Source organism: Macrotis lagotis, chromosome 4 (genome assembly GCF_037893015.1).
Source record: "Macrotis lagotis isolate mMagLag1 chromosome 4, bilby.v1.9.chrom.fasta, whole genome shotgun sequence".
NCBI lineage: Eukaryota > Metazoa > Chordata > Mammalia > Peramelemorphia > Peramelidae > Macrotis > Macrotis lagotis.
In genome coordinates this window covers 96,357,975-96,376,718 of record NC_133661.1, presented here as the reverse complement: position 1 = coordinate 96,376,718, position 18,744 = coordinate 96,357,975, and positions in this window count along the sequence as shown.

Sequence of the window (18,744 nt, the reverse complement as noted above, 5' to 3'; positions counted from 1 at the left end):
ACCTAATTTCTGCCAAAGTACTTTGCATTTTTCTCACTTTTTATCAAATAATTTTTTTTCTCCTAGGCAATTTATTTTTCACTTTACCAAATGCTGAGATATTGAGTTCTAGTGTATCTCACTAGTCTAGTGTTTTCCATTTATCTATCTGTCTGTCTATCTGTTCTCTCTCTCTCTCTCTCTCTCTCTCTTTCTCTCTCCATTTTTTTTGTCCAAACCAGATGACTTGGACAACTGGTGCTGTACTCCAGTTTGAGATTTGAAAGTGCTGCTATTCCTTTGTCTCTGCTTCTTTTCATCATTTCCCTTGATATTGTAGATCTTTTGTTTTTCCACATTTTGTTATTACTTTGTCAAGTTCTATAAAGTATCACTTTGGTAAATCAACTTTGGTAGTTTCATCATTTATGTTAGCATAGCCTATCCATGAGCCCTGAATATATATCTCTAGCTATTTAAGTTGTTCTCTATTCCTTTCAGGAACATTTATAATTAAATTGCTAAATTGATTCAAACTTTATACCTATTTTAGTAATTTGGAATAGGATTTCTCTTTGAATTATTGCTTCTTGTGTTTTATTTTTATATATGAATGTCATTGATTTTTGAGGATTTATTTTATAGTGTGCAACTTTGCTGAAGTTAATAGTTTTCAAATAGTAACTGCTAATTTCCTAGGATTGTCCAAGTAAAACATCATGTTAGCAAATAAGTGAGAGATTTTAACTCTCCTTGCTTATTTTTCTGCCTTTAATTTCTTTCTTTTGTTTTATTGCTATTGTTAGCATTTCCAGAAGTTATTTCAAATAAGAATGGAGATAGTTATTTTTGCTTTACTTTTGTGTTTATTGGAAAAGGTTCTATTAGATTTCTATTACATATGCTTTTGGTTTTAGATGGATGCTTTTTATGGCATTGTTAAAACAATCCCTTTATATTATACTTCTTGGGGAGTTTAACATTAAAAAAAAACTGTTGTACTCTGTCAGAGTCATTTTCTATATCCATTGAGATGGTTGTGTTATTTTGGATATTTTGCTTTTTAATGATTTATGTTGATTATTTTCTAATGTTGAGCCATTCACTTGTACCTCTGATATAAATATCACTTAGTTAATACTGTTGATTTGCAGTTTTCCTTCTATGGTTGATCTTTCCCTGGTTTTTGATATTAGGATTATATTAAAGAATTCTGATGGTATATCTCAATTTTTGAAAATAATTTGTGAACACGAGTATTCACTATCTTTTTTTTAAACTAATAGAATTCTGGGAACTTCCAGCCAAGATGGTGGAGAGAAGCCAGGTCCTGTGCTAAGGTCTCCTGATCTTCCCTCATAAACAATATGAAATAAACCTCTTAATGGAAGTCCTATGGACAAAACCCAGAGAGAGAAGCTAGAAAAACAACACAGACCTCAGGGTCTGTCTTCAGGGAGTGGGGATGTGGTGAGTGCAGAGTGCTGACAGCCAGTGGGGGAGGGGCAAGAGCCAGACTAATCTAAGATGAGCCCCAGAGGCTTTCATTGTGGGAACCACTTCCCTGTGGGAACCAATCAGCTGTGGAACTACTTTGCTCTGAGAAACAACCAGAATGGAAGTGTGACCGTGGGACTGACAGTCTAGGACTTACAAGAAGGGTTTGGAGAGTAGGTTCCAGCCTCTAGCACCCCTACTGGCCAGCTGGAGATATTACACTCAGTGAGTAAAGCCCCTAGGGATCTAAATACCAAACCTCTGAACCAGCCCTCCCCCCCACAAAATCTTAGGAAAAATGAAGAAAAGCCAGCTGAAAAAATTTCTAGAAGGAAAAGACCCGAATTCACAGTGACATAGAACCCCTGAGGAGAATATGATTTGGTCTCCAGCACAGAAAGATTTCTTTGAATAAATCAGGAAGAGTTTAAAAATCAATTGGAAAATTTGGGGAAAGAAACCCAAGAGAAAATTAACACCTTGCAACAAGAAAACAAATCCTTGAAAAATACAGTTGGACAAATGCAAAAAGAAAATAATTCTCTCAAAACCTCAAATGAACAAAGGGAAAACTCTTATAAAAATAAAATTGACCAATTGGAAAAGGAGTTGCAAAAGATAAATGAAGAAAATTCTCCCCCCCCCAAAAAAAGAATGGATTCTATGGAAACCAATGACTTCATAAGATAACAAGAATTGGTTAAACAAAATAAAAAAAATTGAAAAAATAGAAGAAAATGTTAAATAGCTCATCAGCAAGACCACTGACCTCAACAATAGATCCAGAAAAGATAACCTAAAAATTATTGGTGTTCCTGAAAATATTTGAGAGGGAAAAAAAAGCCTGGACTTAATATTACAGGATTTAGTGATGGAAAACTTCCCTGACATCATGGAACCAGAGGGCAAAATAAATATTAAAAAAATGCATCAATCTCCTCTGGAAAGGGATCTCAAAATGAAAACACCAAGGAATATTGTAGCCAAATTCCAGAACCATCAGATAAAAGAGAAAATCCTTCAAGCAGACAGAAACAATTTAAATACCGAAGAGTCACAGTAAGGATTACACAGGACCTGGCAGCATCAACATTAAAGGATCAAAGGACATGAAATGAAATATTCTGAAAAGCAAGGGAGCTTGGAATGTAGCCAAGAATCCAATATCTGGTAAAACTAAACCTTCTCTTCCAGGGCAAAAGATGGACATTTAATGAAATAGGAGACTTCCAACTTTTCCTGATGAAAAGACCAGAGCTTAATAGAAAATTTGAACATTAAACAGGAGACTCAAGAGACACATGAAAGGATAAAATTTTTTAGAAAAGGGAGGGGGAAGGGGAAAAACTTATCAAATAAGATGAAACTGGCAATATCCCTACTTAAAAGAAAGACTTTAACAACTCTTGAGAATTGTAACTCTATTAGAGAGAATTTAATTAGCAAGAAGAGATGGATATGCATGATTTATTTGAGAAACTGTTATCCAATAAGATGAAACTGGATATGTGCTCACCTGGCAGAAAAACTTTAATAACTCTCAATAATTGTAATTCTAGTAGAGAGAACAGCCAGAAGTGATGGACACTCATTACCTTTCTGTGACTCAGAAGGATTTAAAAATGATACCTCCTTACAAAGGAGGACAAAAAAGAGAAGGGAGGATGGAGCAGACAGAATGGGGCAAATCTCATTACATTAAGAGGTACAAAGGACTTATTGTTATAGAGGTGAAGAAGGGAGGAGGTGAGAACCTCCTGAATCTTACTCTCATCAGATTGGCTTAATGTTACCATACACATGCTCAATTAACTTAGGAAACTTACCTTTAAAGTGTTAAAAGGGGAAAAGGAGGGGGGGGAGAGGAAAGGGAGGATCAACATAAGGAAGGGAAGAAAGAAGGGGCAAGGGCAAAGGGGGAAAAAGGGGGGCTCAGATATAGGAGGGCAAACACTGAAGGTGGTGATATTCAGAAACAAAATACTGGGGAATATGGATAAAGGGGAAAAAGGGGAAAAATACAAACAGAGGGAAGTAACAAGGAAGGCAATAAAGAGTTAGTAATTGTAACTTTGAATGTAAATGGGATGAATTCTCCCTTAAAACTTAAGTGAATAGCAGAGTGGATTAAAAACCAGAATCCTTACTATCTCATACTTTAGTTTTTCTTCCTTATGGATATAATTTCTCTGTCATCACATTCAACTGAGATCAATGTGTAACATGGAACCAATGTAAAGACTAACAGAATGCCTTCTGTGTGTGTGGGAAATCAAGAATGGGGGAAAAATTGTAAAACTCAAAAAATGAAATATTTCTAAAAACACCAGAAAAAGTAAATTCATATGGAGAAATAAAAAGTCAAGAATTTCCAAGGATTTAATGGAAAAAAGTGCAAAATAAGGGGGCTTAGCTCTACCCAATCTAAAATTATATATAAAGCATCAGTCATCAAAACTGTCTGGTATTGGCTAAGAAATAGAGTGGTAGATTAGTGGAATAGAATAGGTGCAATAGCAGGAAATTATTATAGTAATCTACTGTCTGATAAACCCAAAGAGTCCAGCTGTTGGGATTAAAACACTCTCTTTGATAAAAACTGCTGGGAAAACTGGAAGTTAGTATGAAAGAAACTTAGATTAGACCAACACCTCACACCCTAAACAAAGATAAGATCCAAATGGATCCAGGATTTAGACATAAAAAACAATACTGTAAGCAAATTAGAAGATCAAGGACTAGCTTACCTGTCAGATCTATGGAAAGGGAAGCAGTTTATGACTAAGGAAGGAATGGAGAACATCACTAAAAACAAACTAGATGATTTAATTTACATTAAATTAAGTTTTTGCACAGATAAAACTACTGTAACCATTATCAAAAGAAATGTAGTAAACTGGGAAACAATCTTTATAACTAATGTTTCTGACAAAGGACTCATTTCTAAAATATACAGAGAACAGAGGCATATTTTTTTTAAAAAGTCATTCCCTAGTAGACAAATATTCAAAGGATATGCAAAGGCAATGTATAGATGAGATCAAATTAAGCCATAGTCATATGAAAAATTGTTCTAAATTATTGCTTATGAGAGAAATGCAAATTAAAACTTCTCTGAGGTACCACCTCACAACTCTCAGACTGGCCAATATGACCAGAAAGGAAAATGATCATTGTTGGAAGGGTTGTGGGAAATCTGGGACACTAACACATTGTTGGTGGAGCTGTGAACTCATCCAGCCTTTATGGAGAGCAGTCTGGAACTATGCCCAAAGGGCAACAAAAATGTGCATGCCCTTTGATCCCACAATACCACTACTGGGTCTATACCCTGAAGAGATGATGAAAAAGGGTAAAAACATCACTTGTACAAAAATATTCATAGCATCCCTGTTTGTAGTGGCAAAGAATTAGAAATCAAGTAAATGTCCTTCAATTGGGGAATGGCTTAGCAAACTGTGGTATATGTATGTTATGGAACATTATTTTTCTATTAGAAACCAGGAGGGATGGAAATTCAGGGAAGCCTGGAGGGATTTGCATGAACTGATGCTGAGTGAGATGAGCAGAATCAGAAAAGCACTGTACACCCTAACAGCAACATGGGGGTGATGATCAATCTTGATGGACTCACTCATTCCATCATTGCAACAATCAGGGACAATTTTGGGGTGTCTGCAATAGAGAATACCATCTATATCCAGATAAAGAACCATGGAATTTGAAAAAAAGTTCAAGGACTATTCCCTTTAATTTAGAAAGAAATACTGATATCTTATTGTCTGATCTTCTCATCTCTTATACTTTATGTTTCTTCCTTAAGGATATGATTTCTCTCTCATCACACTCAATTTGGATCAATGTACAACATGGAAAAAATTTCTTTCTGTGGGGGGGTGGGAGGAGGGAAGTAAGATTGGGGGAAAAATTGTAAAACTCAAAATAAATAAAATCTTTAATAAAAAAACAGAATCCTACAATATGCCGCTTACAAGTAACTCTTCTGAAGCAGAGAGATACATATAGAGTAAAGGTAAAAGTTGGAGCAAAATATATTTTGCTTCAGCTGAAGTGAAAAAAGCAGGGGTAGCAATCCTTATCTCAGACAAAAGTAGCTGCAAAATAGATATTATTAAAAGAGATAAGGAAGGAAACTATATCCTCTTAAATGGTACCATAGACAATAAAGTAATTTCAATACTAAATATGTATGAACCCAATGATATAGCATCCAAATTCTTAGAGGAGAAGTTAAAAGAGCTACGGGAAGACATAGACAGCAAAACTCTACTAGTGGGAGACCTCAACCTCCCATTCTCAGATTTAGATAAATCAAATCATAAAATTAACAAAAAAGGAAGTTAAGGAGGTAAATAAATTGTTAGAGAATCTAAACGTGATAGACATATGGAGGAAATTGAATGGGGAATAGAAAGGAATATAATTTCTTTTCAACCGGACATGGTACTTACACAAAAATTGACCACATATTAGGGCATTAAAAAAATCTAATAATCAATTGCAGAAGGCCAGAAATAGTGTATACCTCTTTTGCAGATCATAATGCAATAAAAATCATATGCAAAACTGGGCCAGGGAGATATAGACCCAAAACTAACTGTAAACTGAATAACTTCATTTTAAAAATGAGTGGATCAAACATCAAATTATAGAAAGAATTAATTATTTTATCCTAGATAATGACAATAATGAAACAACATACCAAAACCTATGGGATACACTCAAGGTGGCTGTCAGGGGATATATTATTATCTTTAAATGCTTATGTGAATAAATTAGAGAAAGAGGAAATCAATGAACTAAATATGCAACTAAAAAAATTGGAGAAAGAACAAATTAAAAGCCCTCAGTTAAATGCCAAATTAGAAATCTTAAAAATTAAAGGAGAAATTAATACAATTCAAGGCAAGAAAACCATTGAACTAATAAATAAAACCAAAAGCTTGTTTTATGAAAAAACCAATAAAATTGATAAACCTCTGGTCAATTTGATTAAAAAAGAAGAAAATCAAATTGCTAGTATTGTAAATGAAAAAGGTAAACTCATCACCAATGAGGAGTAAATTAAAATAATAATTTAGAATAATTTTGCCCAACTCTATGCCAATGAATTTGATAATCTAAATGAAATGGATGGATATTTACAAAAATATAAGTTGTCCAGGTTAAATGAAGAGGAAATTAAACACCTAAATAACCCCATCTCAGAAAAAGAAATTCAACAAGCCATTATTAAACTCCAGGGCCAAATTGATTCACAAGTGAATTCTATCAAACATTTTAGGAACAACTGATTCCAATTCTATATAAACCTTTTGGAATAATAGGTGAAGATGGAACTCTGCCTAACTCTTTCTATGACATCAATATGATGCTGATACCTAAACCAGGAAGAGTTAAAACAAAGAAAATTATAGACCTATCTCCCTGGTGAATATAGATGCAAAAATCTTAAATAAAATCTTAGCAAAAATGACTACAATGAGTTATCTCTAGGATAATACATTATGACCAAGTAAGATTTATCCGGGGAATGCAGGGTTGGTTCAATATTAGGAAAACTGTCATTATAATTAATTATATCAACAACAAACCTATCAGAAATCATGAATATATCAAAATACAGCACACATTCCTACTAAAAACACTAGAGAGTGTAAGAATAAATGGATTTTTCCTTAGAATAATAAACAGTATCTATCTGAAACTATGAATAAGCATTATATGCAATGGGGATAGGCTAGAGGCATTCTCAATAAGATCGGGGTGAAACAAGGATGCCCACTATCACCACTACTATTCAATATCATATTAGAAATGTTAGCTACTGCAATAAGAGAAAAAAAGAAATAGAAGGAATTAGAATAGGGAAGGAAGAGACAAAACTCTCACTCTTTGCAGATGACATGATGGTATACCTAGAGAACCCCCAAAAGATCATCTAAAAATCTACTAGAAATAATTCACAGCTTTAGCAAAGTAGGATATAAAATAAACTCCCATAAATCCTCAACATTTCTATATATGCAACATTTCTAAGATGCACCACAAAGAGCAAGAAAGAGAAATCCCATTTAAAGTAACTTCAGACAATATAAAGTACCTGGTAGTCTATCTGTTGAGGCAGACTCAGAAACTTTTTGAAAACAATTACAAAACATTTCTCACACAAAGAAAATTAGATTTAAATAACTGGGCAGGGGGCGGCTAGGTGGCGCAGTGGATAAAGCACTGGCCTTGGAGTCAGGAGTACCTGGGTTCAAATCCGGTCTCAGACACTTAATAATTACCTAGCTGTGTGGCCTTGGGCAAGCCACTTAACCCCATTTGCCTTGTAAAAATAAACCTAACAAAAACAAAATAACTGGGCAAATATCAACTGCTCATGAATAGGCTGAGTTAATATAATAAAAATGAGAATTCTACCAAAACTAAACTACTTGTTTAGTGCCCTACCAATCAAAATTCCAAGAAATTACTTTAATGAGTTGGAAAAAATTATAAGTAAATTCATATGGAGAAATAAAAAAGTCAAGAATCTCCAGAGGTTTAATGAAAAAAAAAGTGCAAAAGAAGGTGACTTAGCCCTACCAGATTTAAAATTATATTATAAAGCATCAGTCTTCAAAACTGTCTAGTATATATAGGCTAAGAAATAGAGTGGTGAATCAGTGCAATGGACTAGGTGTAATAGCAGGAAATGATTATAGTAATCTGCTCTTTGATAAACTCAAAGAGTCCAGCTATTGGGATAAAAACTATCTCTTTGATAAAAACTGCTGGGAAAACTGGAAGTTAGTATGGAAGAAACTTAGATTAGACCAACACCTCATGCCCTATATCAAGATAAGATCCAAATAGATACAGGATCTAGACATAAAAAACCAATATTATAAGCAAACTAGAAGATCAAGGAATAGTTTACCTGTCAGATCTATGGAAAGGGAAGCAATTTATGACCAAGGCAGAGATGGAGAACATCATTAAAAACAAGCTAGATAATTTTGATTACATTAAATTAAAAAGTTTTAGCACAGACAAAACCACTGTAGTAAATTGGGAAACAATTTTTATGACTAGTGTTTCTGACAAAGGACTTATTTCTAAAATATACAGAAAACTGAGTCAAATTTGTAAAAAATGACAAGCCATTCCCCAATTGATAAATGCTCAAAGGATATGCAAGGGCAATTTACAGATGAGGAAATCAAAGCAATTCATAGTCATATGAAAAATTACTCTAAATCACTAATTAGAGAAATGCAAATTAAAACATCTCTGAGGTACCACCTCATACCTCTCAGATTGGCTAATATAACCAGAAAGGACAATGATCAATGTTGGAAGGGATGTGGGAAATTGGGGACACTAATACATTGTTGGTGGAGCTATGAACTCATTCAAGCTTTCTGGACTACAATTTGGAATAATGCCCAAAAGGCAACAAAAATGTGCATACCCTTTGATCTAGCAATACCACTCCTAGGTCTATACCCTGAAGAGATTATAAAAAAGGTTAAAAACATCACCTGTACAAAAATTTTCATAGCAGCTCTCTTTGTGGTGGCAAGAAATTGAAACTGAGGGAATGCCCATCAATTGGGGAATGGTTTAACACACTGTGGTATATGTGTGTGTGATAGAATACTATTGTTCTATTAGAAAACCAGGAGGGATGGGAATTCAGGGAAGCCTGGAGGATTTGCATGAACTGATGCTGAGTATGATGATCAGAACCAGAAGAACATTATATATACCCTAACAGCAACATGGGAGTGTTGATCAACCTTAATGGACTTGCTCATACCAACAGGGAAACAATCAGGCAAATTTTGAGATATCTGTGATGGAGAATGCCATCTGTATCCTGAGAAAGAATTGTGGAGTTTGAACAAAGACTTTCTATGTACCTTTAATTTAATTTTTAAAAAATTGTCTTATTATGTAATTCTGCTATATATCATACTATATGTTTCTTTCTTAAGGATATGATTTCTCCCTCATCACATTCAACTTAAATAAATGCATACTAGGGGAATGATGTAAAGACTAACAAAGTGCATTCTGTGGTGGGGGTAGGGGGAGGGAAGCATGATTGGGGCAAAAATTGTAAAATTGAAAATAAATAAAACTTTTTCTAAAATTTAAGAATAAAATAAAATATAATAAAAAATAAGCTAGTAGAATTCTCCTAAGAATCCATCATTTTTCTTTGGTAGTACATTTATCTATTTCTTTTTTTTGAGATTTGGTTATTTAGGATATCTAATTAGGTTTCTGATAGTTTGGGTATTTATATTTTTAAGATATACCTATTTGGAAATTCTTAGCTTTGTTAACATCTAAACTGCATATCATGTTTTGATTGTTCTTTTTTCTTTGAGTTTTGTTATTTTTACCTTGCTCATTTGCTATGTTGTTGATTTTATTTTTGCTCTCTTCTATTTAATCAGATGAGCTAAAGGTTAATCAATTTTATTAGTTTCTTCAAAGAATCATTTTTAAGTTTATTTATATGTTTTTTGCATCTAATTTATTTTTTTCTCTAATTTAAAAATTTCCCTTTTTATGCTTATTCTAGGTTTGTTTGTTGACTTTGTAATTTTTAAAAAGTGTTCAGTTCATTAATCCTTTCTTTTTCATTTTGTTAATGTATATTGGTAGAGACATGATTATTTCCTGGAAGACTAAATATTTTTCATTGTTATTTTATTTTACATAATTATTGTTCCTTTGATTTGTTCTTGAATCCATTTATTTTGTTTAGGAATTCATTATAAAATCTCCATTTGAGTCTTGTCTTTTTTATGTGTGGTTCCTGCAGCAATGGTAATTTTTAATGCAATATGGACCAAAAGAACATATTGATTATTTATATCTTTTATATTTATTTGCAATATCTCTGTGCTCTATTAGATGCTAAATTTTTGTAAAAATTCCATATAGAGTCAAGAAATATGCATATTTATGTATAACTTTTGAAGTCCCATTTAATTAAACTCAATTAGCATTTATTAAACACCTAGCATATTCCAGATTCTGTCCTAAGTGCTAGGAAATTAAAAAGAGGAAAAAGAAAATCCCTTCCTTCAAAGAGCTTCCATCTAATGGGAGAAACATGGGGAAAAGATTAAAAGCAAGTTATAAACAGGGTAAATGAAAAATATTATAAAGAGAAAAAGTACTGGAATTAAGAGGGGTGAGGGAAGGCCTCCTTCGAAGAGAAGGTAAAATTTTAGTTGGGACTTACAGGAAGACAGAGAGATCAGTACTTGGAGCTGAAGAGGAGGGTTCCTGGTATGGAGGACAGCCACAGAGAATGGTCAAAGTTGTGAAATGATGGGTCGGCTAGGTGGTGCGGTGGATAGAGCAACGGCCCTGGAGTCAGGAGTACTTGAGTTCAAATCCTGCCTCAGACACTTAATAATTACCTAGCTGTGTGGCCTTGGGCAAGCCACTTAACCCCATTGCCTTGCAAAAAAAAAAAACAAACTTAAAAAAATAGATGTGAAATGGTGTTGTCTTGTTTGTGAAACAGCCAGGAGACCAGTCACTGAATTAAAGAGTACATATTGAGGACTAAAGTATAAGAAGCCTGGGAGCTAGGTTATGAAGGATTTTGAATAAATAAACAGAACATTTTATAATTTCTCCTGGAAGAAATAGGAAGCCATTGGAATTTATTGATTTGGGAGAGAAGGATGTGTATGACATTATCAGACCTCAATTTAGGAAAATATTAATATGCAGAAATTTGTTCAGTTCCATATTTTCCTTTTGTTTGTCTTTCTGTTAAATAAAACTGAGAGAAGGAAATTGAAGTCTCCTTTCACTATTATGTTAATATCTGTGTCTTGTAGCTCAATTAATGTTTCCTTTATGAATTTGTATACTGAGACATTTAGAGAATATAAATTTATTGTTAATATTTGTTATTTGTGATTCAAATTAAAGTCTTTTATCCCTTTTTATTTTTTGAATGTTATAAATATTTTTATATTTCCTCAGTATTATTTTGTGAATTTCTTTGTTTTTTAAATGTGTTTCTTGTAAGCAACAGATTGAAGGGTCTTATTTTCCTCTCCAATATGCCACTTTTTCATTTTATTGGATTGTTTAATCCATTCACAATTAAAAATATGAGTTAGATTTATATGTCTTTCTATTTGTCTTTAATATTTTTTCCAAATTATTTTCCCCTCTTCTGCTTAAACACTGCACTATGTTTCTTCAGTTACTTTAGCTTATCTCAATCCTTTTCTCAGGTGACCCTATTCCTATTGGCTCTTTCCCCCTCATTCCAGATCTTTCCTTTTATTTGTTATTCCTTTCCCCTGGGGATTTTGTTTATTGATCCTTTTTCCTTTCCTGTTTTTATTTAGTTCTATAATTATTCTCCACTTTTCCCTTTCCTATACATATATATTCCCTCTCCTGATGCTTCCCTAATCCTGTTAATTAGTTTTTAATATTTCATTTTGCACCCCTTTCCAAAAGTGATTTCTTGCCCTTTTTTATTAGCTCTGCTCTGTGCCTACTCTAGACCTTCATTCTTTGGTTCAGGGTCCTTATAATTACCTATTCTGTTATTTGTATTTCTCATATAAAGAATTTCTAAGGCATTCATTTGGGCTCTCCCTCTAGGTAGTTTTTGCCAAACTTTCCCCAACAACTGTAGGCTACCATTGTTCTATACCTTTGCCTTCTATTTTCTTTTTTTTCCCATTTGCCTTAGATCTCCAACCTGAGTCCATGCCCTGTCACTCCCACAGTGAAACTTGCTCTCAGGAGTTCTGGTTCTCCCCCATCCAGAGGTTTGGAGGAGTGGTCTTTTCAAGCACTATATCCTTGGGACTTCATAGCACAAGGTCCCCAGCTCTCCTCATTTATACTGCTTCCCACCACCAAAACAAGGCCTCCTTCATTTCCCATTTTTCTTTTCAATCATTTCCCCTTCCTCACCTATCCCACTGTAGTTTCTTGTCTTCCTGAAACCACAGTAGTCACCTTCCTCTAAGTTCTAGCCTTTGTTTTGACCCAAGCATACCACATATCTCATTTTATCTTGCTACACTACTCCCCACACTTTTCCTTTACTCTGTATTTTATTTTTCCTACTCAAAAACCCACCTTGATTCACCTGTAGTCAGGACATTGACTGATTCTATTCATAATGCCCCAGGCCCACCTCTTCACTGTTACTGCTATCAGATTTTTCTTCACCCCTGCTCCTTCTTGTACATGTAGAAAGATGTCTCTTACTAACCCCTCTGCTTTCAGTCCATTGCTGCTGTTGTCTTTGAATGCTGCATTCATTCACTCCTTGAATTGACTAATAGAGTCTTGGTGGCAGTTGTGTGGTGACAATGAGGGAACAGTAGGGAGAGGAAGAGCTCGGAGAAGGTGTGAGTTCATTTGTTTTATCTTCTTTTGGATGTTGCATCCTAGACCATGGAGACAACTGAAGTTGCTTTATTTTTTCTGCATAATTTGTTTTAGAGATGTTTTAGAGATTTTGGAGAACAGATGAAATGCTTAGTCTTTCATCATGTTGATCATTTAATGCAGAAGTCCCTCTCCATTGTCTTTGAAAGAGATCTTTGAAAAATTGTGGGGAATAAGAGCAAAACCATAGGATTGGAGAAGGGCAAGTGCTGATTTTTTTATGAAAAAAAAAGAAAATTGAATCTGTAAATTCTAAATTAGTGAACTTGACTTTGATTGCTGGAAGAATTCTGGAAACAGTTGTTTAATGACTTGTGTACCTCTAGAAAAGGAGCCATAATGACTTCATTAGGAATAGGCTATGCCCGAATAACTTACTTTCTTGTTTCAAAAGGATCCCTAGGTAGAAGACAGCATGGGAGAGTGGATAGACTGTTGAACTTGGGTTCAAATACTGTCTCAACAATTAGCTATGTAATCCTAAATTAATTAATTAACTTCTCTGAGACTCAGGCAACTTTCTAAGGTTTTGATACAAAGTTATAAATGGGTTATGAAATACCTTGAAGAAATCACAAATAGGAAGAAAGAGAAAGAGAGAAAGAAAAAAAAATGAAAGAAAGGAAGGAAGGGTGGACTGAAGGATTAGAGAAATCACAGATCCCGGATGTATTGATTAGACTGGAAATTCAGGAGAATGGGAGATTACTATTATTTTTACCTTTCTTGATACATCCAGAGTTTAGTACATAATCTGATACATAATAAGGGTTTGTTGACTGACTAGCTACTCTTTTTTGTATCTTGCATCTGATACATTATATCACTCACAGCACCATTGCTCTTTACACTATGTTTAATGATTCTTTCACTGTTCCCTTCAGACAATATAATACACATGTGCCAGAAACTTCCATCAAGATATGCCCCTTGTCCCCTCCATTTTATTCCAAAATTTCTCTTAACCTCCTTTGTCCTAGGGAATTCCATGCCCCCAGACATTTTGGATTAGTTCTTATGGCTTCTGTGACTTACTTAATTTTGTTATCCTTGATATAACCAACTGCCTCATTTTATTGTTGAGGAAACTGAGGTTCACACTGACCATTAATTATTAACATGAATAAAAAGGGGCAACGGTATAGCAAGAAAGCACTGAACTAGAAATCTGGAGACTGGGCTCTAGCCTTTTATCTGGGCCTATCTAGCTGTGTGATCTGGGTCAAATAACTTCTCTGAATCTCAGGTTCCTCATCTGAAAAATAAGGGGTTTAAATAATGTTTCTTTAAGATCACATAATTAATCACAGAACTGGGGCTATCATCAAGGTTCTTAACTCCTAGTTCAATTATTTTTGGCTACTCCAGCCTGAAAGAAGAGCCACAAAGTCATCACAGTCATCATAGAAGAAAAAGACCAGACCTTGGGTCAGTATGGGATTACAGTTTATAAACCAACATAAAATTAAAATTTTATAATATTTAACTTTGACAGTGAATATAAAATAAAGTGGAAGACAAATTAAAGACCTCATTTGTACTATCTTCTCTGAGAATTCACTTATACACTGACTGGAGGTGTTCCCCTCATGTGATTAATTAATTAATCTGTCAAATGTGAATAAAGACAAGTAGCCCAGAATTACCAGTGAACCAGAGAAATAACAGGTTTACAGGGACTTGTGTCCTGGAAGGCAATTGTACTAATGGGGTGTGGGTGAGAAGAGTATAAAAAACAGTGCTGAGAGATGAGAGTCTTGTTTTAGAAAACAAGGTCATTGCTGAAAAGGTCTCATTTCCCAGGCAGTGTTTCTACCCTTTGGGGTCAGGCTGTCCAAAAATAGTTCCAGTGAGATTTGGTTCTTAAAAGGAAACATGGGCTGTCATCTCACCTCCCCCAAGGGATATGCTGTCAAAGCCTACAATATGGAAGGAAGAGATGGTAGAGTATAGAGATTTAAAAAAGTCCAGGACCAGAGGGGAGGTCAAATTCTGAGTCTAGTGCTGCTTTGAGTTTAGTACTCCCCAGTCACCCAGTTTTACCTTTGCCCCTAGCTAATAAAATCAGAAGGTCTTTTTTCCTCCCACCCACCCTTCACTTGTCACTTCCATATCTTCTTCGCTTGTACTGTAAATGCTTGTCTTGGACCAGCTATCACTGGTATTTCACTCTCTGTTATAGTATTTTCTTTTCTTTTTTTTTTTTTTAGGTATTTGCAAGGCAAATGGAGTTAAGTGGCTTGCCCAAGGCCACACAGCTAGGTAATTATTAAGTATCTGAGACCCGATTTGAATGCAGGTACTCCTGACTCCAAGGCCAGTGCTTTATCCACTACGCCACCTAGCCGCCCCTGTTATAGTATTTTCAATCACAAAAAAGTTTTTCAGCTTAGATGATGTTTAAGGTTTCTTATAGCTCTAAATCTATATACCTATAGCAACTGGAAAAATAATCCCAGTGCTTTCCTATTAAATAAATTGGTTAGATATAATTGTTATGAGCAGTTTTCAATTCACATTAAAAGAACCTTTCCTCCTAAGTTTCTGGGGCTTTTGCCTAAGCAAGTCCCTAGCAGAGAATTTTGGATACATCCGGACCATGGTCCTGAGGAGAATTACTGGGGATGGGGGTAGGGATAAGAAGAGGGTGTTATTCCAGACAATGATGAAGTTTTGTAATGCTTTTACAATCCCCAGTCAAGTTTGAATAACAATGACCATTATTAGCAAGAATAAAAAGGGGCAACATGGTATAGCAAGAAAGCACTGAATTAGAAATCTGGAGACCTGGCTCTAGCCTTTTATCTAAGACTATCTAGCTGTGTGACCTGGGTCAAATAATTTTTCTGAATCTCAGGCTCCTCATCTCAAAAATGAAGGGCTTAAGTGAAAAGATCTCTAGAGACTCTTCCAACTATTAAAATGGGAAACTAAGTGAAGTAATGGATAGAAAACGGACCTGGGGGCAGCTAAATGGTGCAGTGAATGGAGCACAGGCCCTGGAATCAGGAGGGTCTGAGTTCAAATTCGACTCAGACACTTAATATTTACTTAGCTGTGTGACCTTGGGTAAGTCATTTAACCTGCAAAGCCACCCCCTCCCCCAATGGACCTGGAGTCAGGAAGACACAAGTTCAAAACTAGCCTTAGACACCTACTGGTGGTGTAATTCTGGGCGAATATTTATTCTTTTGTTGGTCCCAGTTTTCTACCTCCCAGAGTTGTAAAGATAAAATGAGTTAGCTGTAAAGTGCTTTGCATTCTTAGAGTTCTGTATAAATGCTAATGTAATGGCCATTAACTCTGGGTGGTAGCTATGGTAGTAAAGAGAAGAGTGAAAGAGATATTGTGGAAATGGAAATGCCAACACTAAGTAAGTCAGGGTTGATTTTGAGGTATTGAATTTGGGTATTTAAAGTATGAAGGTACTTAAGAGAAGAAAAGGAAGTTTAGAGGATAGATTTAAGAGGGGAGGATAATGAACTCTGTTTTGGACATGTTGAATTAGAAATGCTTATAAGTACAGATGTCCATTAGGCAGTTTGGGCAAAGATATGTTGATTTGAAAGTTATTAGCATGGAGATGAGATTTGTACCTATGGGAACTGAGGAGAGCCCTAAGAGGAATATGACCAGCTGGAAAGTGAAAAGATGATAGCCTGGGTTTCCTCCTTAAATGGAGGATCTAGGAAGTGCTAGCTTCTCTCCACCTTCCATCCTCTCCAATCAGAGAGAGGAAGGAGCCACTGGGGGAAGGGATCCTGATGAGGTATGATTTCCAGTTATATTGTTCATAGGGTAAAATGCTTTGGAAAAATAAAGATGTGGACTGAGAAGAAGCTATTGGATCTTGTGATAAAGAACCCCTAGTGTATGCATCAGTAAATGTTCATAAAAGAATGCTCATAGATTAGATCAAACATTTATTTTTCTAAGTTTCTTATTTATAGATTAAGGCCCTTAACCCTGGTCAACCAGTCATCTTCCTCATTTGGCAAGTTCTCTGCCTCAGTTTACTTACTTATAAAATGAAGATAAGAAGAAGAAGAAGAATACTTAATTCCCAGGGTTTTGTGAGGATAAGTGAGATAATATTTGTAAATTGCTTTACAAACCTTTAAATAGCTCAAAAATACTGGTTATTATTATTGTCGTGGAGCAACTAGGTGATGCAGTAGAAAGAGTGCCAGGCCAAGAATCAGGAAGCCTCATCTTCCTGAGACCAACTATTGCCTCAGTCTCTTACTAGCTTTGTGACTCTGGACAAGTCATTTAACTCTGACTCTGTTTCCTCATTTATAAAATGAACTGGAGAAGGAAATGACAAACCATTCTAACATCTTTGCCAAGAAAATTCCAAATAGAGTCACAAAGTGTTGACCTGACTGAAAAACACTAAAAATTAATTGAGGTAATTGTTATTATTTTTAATTCAAAGTCCAGATTATACTGATAATGGATCCATAGGAACAACAGTTTAAAAAGGTCAGCATTTGTATATTTAAGCACAAAGTTGAAAGAACGTGGTTTTGTCCATAAATAATGCATTTCATGGGAGCAGCTAGGTAGTGTAGTGGATAGAGTACTGGCTCAAGAGTCAGGAGGACCCGAGTTCAAATCCAGTCTCAGACACTTAATAATTACTTAGTTGCATGACCTTGGGCAAGTCACCAAAACCCCATAGCCTTGCAAAAAAAAACCAACAACAAAAAAAATCATTTCATGCTGAAAAATTAATCTTTTTAATAGAATATGAATTTGAGGATGCTAACTATGGCAGGAAGGAGGATGAGGAGGGGGCATTCAAAACTATTTCTTGGAATACAATAAGCTCTTGTGAATCCATATGTAGCAACACAAGGCATTTGAGGGATGCTTTCCCTTTATGGCCTTTGAGAAGAGATTGTGAGCAAGGAGAACTCAGACTGAGCAAGATCACGGTTATTTTCTTTGTTGAGTCCTTGGGAATGACAATCCAATGGGGCCTATAAGCTGGCATGGGGCATGGCTGATGAGCAGACTCTTAATTAAGACTCACTGCTTCTGTTGTCACAGGGGAGATCTAGAAACAAAACTACACACTTCAGTTCTACTCCTTCAGAGTTGCAGGTTGAGAACTGGACTGCAGATGTAATATTGACTGCTAACAGGTAGATAGGAAAAGAACAGAAGACAATGAACATAACTCTGTGTTTAGTTTTCTGCATTTCTGAGTAATGATTTCTTTCACTTGCTCCCTCCTCTACTAATATTCTGCCCAGTTCAACTTTTAGTCTTCCTACTCCCTTTCTACCTTCTTATACTTCTTTTTTTATTTTTTAGGTTTTTAGGGGTTTTTTTTTTTTTGCAAGGCAATGGGTTTAAGTGGCTTGCCCAAGGCCACACAGCTAGGTAATTATTAAGTGTCTGAGACTGGATTTGAACCCAGGTACTTACTGACTCCAGGGCAGGTACTCTATCCACTGTGCCACCTAGCCACCCCCTTATACTTCTCTCCCACTTTTATTTCTCAATTTAATAGCACCCAGTATTAATGGACAGGGGTTGGAGTGGAGAGAGGAGGGAGATCACAAGGGAGAGGGAAAGGGAGGGTAAGGGAGAGGGTTATCTAGGGGCTATGAGATGAATACTTAAAGTGGAGTCTTCAGGAGCTAAATGTGAATCTAAGATCTTCTCTATACTACCTGTAACTTTGGGCAAGGCAGTGAACTTCAGGAAACTTCCTTTTTCTCACCAATAAAAAATGGTTCTTGGATTATATGACAACTAAGGCCACTTACAGCTCTTGATTGGTGTGACCTG